The sequence below is a fragment of the Brassica napus genome, chromosome C5 (genome assembly GCF_020379485.1).
Source record: "Brassica napus cultivar Da-Ae chromosome C5, Da-Ae, whole genome shotgun sequence".
NCBI classification, from domain to species: Eukaryota; Viridiplantae; Streptophyta; class Magnoliopsida; order Brassicales; family Brassicaceae; genus Brassica; species Brassica napus.
The window spans coordinates 26,054,619-26,057,029 of record NC_063448.1 but is presented as its reverse complement, the minus strand read 5'-3'; the positions used below and the strand labels follow the sequence as shown (position 1 = coordinate 26,057,029).

The 2,411-nt window shown below is 37.3% G+C and overlaps 1 long non-coding RNA gene across 6 annotated transcripts; it reads right to left on the bottom strand.

Moving 5' to 3' along the window:
- Positions 1 to 551: 551 nt before the first annotated feature.
- On the bottom strand, positions 552 to 2,060 carry LOC106397903. Of its 6 annotated transcripts, none has more exons than XR_007324066.1 (5): positions 1,682 to 2,060; positions 1,307 to 1,384; positions 1,163 to 1,229; positions 908 to 1,026; positions 552 to 814 (listed from the first exon to the last, which is right to left on the bottom strand). It is a non-coding gene; the product is annotated as an uncharacterized LOC106397903 (long non-coding RNA). The 6 variants fall into 6 exon arrangements; XR_001279911.3 differs by having other exon boundaries at positions 552 to 795; positions 1,682 to 2,059; XR_001279909.3 differs by having other exon boundaries at positions 1,163 to 1,225; positions 1,682 to 2,059.
- Between the last annotated feature and the right edge of the window lie 351 nt (positions 2,061 to 2,411).

Below are 2,411 nucleotides of genomic sequence, written 5' to 3'. Positions count from 1 at the left end.
ATTTGGCAAACCAATTCGGTTTGACTTAAAATCAATTAAGGCGTTGCTTTAGGAGCCTTAGGTTTAGTAAGAAAGCGTAGAAAGCGCTCGCTTTGTGTAAGTCGCCACGCCTTGAGGTGCTGAGGCGATGAAGACATCGCCAAACCTCGCCTAGCGCCATGGCGCCAAAAGCGAGCGCTTTTTTAAACCAAGAGAAGAATATTCTCGGGACAGTTTAATACCAACTGATCAAAAGTCTCCCCTATCACAGTCACTAAACTTGTGTCTTCCTGCAGACTATACTTTTCATACTCTACAACTCGCATTGACCTGCAAGTCCTGAACAGAAATTCTAAATTGCAAATTTAATACAGATTAGTTTGTATAAATATTTGAAAGAAAAAAGGATAAAATATTGTAATTTTTTGCTTAGTGATGGATCTGATTTGAAAATACTTTTGAGTTCAGGTTGTTAGCAAACACAGTAACCTGTTTAAGAAATCAATACATTGATCCACAATTGCTTGTAGCTTTATTATGAGTAGATAACAAAGCGTCAATCATGCGTCAAGCATCAGAAACTTACAGGCGTTTTTATTCTCAATAACGTCAAGAATGGCATCACAATGTTCTCAATTTTTATATAACAATATATATATATACATTAGCTGCAAACAAAATATACACATGAAGAGAAAATCTGAAGAACTAAAAATATATGGGAAGATTCAGCATTGGAAAATACATTCGATTTAAAGCTTCTTCAAGAGGCTGCACCTGATTCTGAAAGTCACCAGCCCTGGCAAAGATCTTTACCTAACCAAGGAAGAAAAAGCTAAAGTAGGATTCAATCATAATCGGAGAAAACACATAATCGAATCTGTACTGGAAAAAAAATACTAACTGATATGACCAAAAAAGTTCTAACCTGAAGCTTTAGAGGGCTGGAGTAAACCCAAACAATATTGCTTTCGGTCAATTTTTTGAATCAACGAAAACTTGTTCCTGCCCAGAAAAACAATATTTACTCCAGTTTGTAAAATCCATCTGCATTACCGCATAAGACTTGTCATAATGATTCCAATAAAACGGCACAAGAAAAACAACTTACCGAACTGACAATTACCAATGTTCATGGTATAATAAGATTAAATTATAGCAAGAAATTAATCATAAATCTTACCAGTAGACTGTACGCACCTTTCAGCTTACTGGTTTTGATCTCAGGAAACAGAATTTTGGCAACCTGGCTTTAGGCATAACGGGGAAGTGAAATAGTGAGGAAGGACATTTACAAAAAAAAATATATAGTAAGGAAGAAGAGTACCGGTTTGTTTAGGGAATTGTGGTGAGGGCTGCAGGCGTTATAAGCGACAGAGTCATTCGATGATAACTGAGATGGAACCTGTTGAGAAAGTGTGCATATTTCATGAGTAGTAGTTAAGAGTAATAATAACAGTTCATATGGATAGTGGATGCAACGGATGCTGGTTTAACTCCTTAAGAACTAAATTAGGGTTCATGTTGACCATAATTGGCAGAAAAGGGACGACCCTATGAATTCTTTAATTAAACGGTGGACGTTAACAGAGTCTTGGAAAAGACTCGCCTGAATCGAAAGAGCAACAGTCAAATTACTCTCAGTAGATAGATTTTCAGTAAAATTCAGAAAACAGAGACAGTGTACATATGCGGAAGTTACCTTTTCATTGACGAAGAGCATGTCATCACCATGAGCTCCTCTCATTTAAGGCGCCTCCCAAGACTGGAGCAGTCGCACCTCCACAGGCTTTGCACAACGGCTTCTAAAAATATCTGGATCTGGGCTTCTAAAAAATAGTCTGAATTTGTGGGATTAATAATTTTGATCGGAGCAAACACCGGTAATTATTGGCAAAGGTTTGCTAGTTAACATGGCGGGTGGGGAAGCTAATCGATGGCAAGAAGTGCTGTTAAGGCTGTTAATTCGATCATTACAAAGATTGATTGAATGAAAGGAAAAGGCGTTACTCAACCTGTGTTTTTACTGTCGGTGTATTATAGACTCGTTATTCCGACTATAAGACTATAGAGCTGATTAATTATAAGAAAGACGATGAGCTTGAACTGTTACATTTAGCCCATAAATTAAAATAAATGAACCATTTTGCTGTCAGCCCAGTTAAACTCTTAGATTAGTGTTTGAGGCTCAGTAATATAAATCAGCCCATTCGAAACAATACAAAGAAACAGACGGTAAAGCTTTCGTAGAATAAGAAGATGACGTGTCACAATTTGCCCATCTTTACCTGATGACGTGGGTCAAAGAGGAGAGAGGTAAGTCTACTTTATTGTATAAGATGCCATCTTTCTAGGTGAAACCTTTAGCAACAAGGCGAGACTTGCGTCTTTCAGATTTACCTTTTGAGTCGCGTTTAGTCTTATAGACCCAT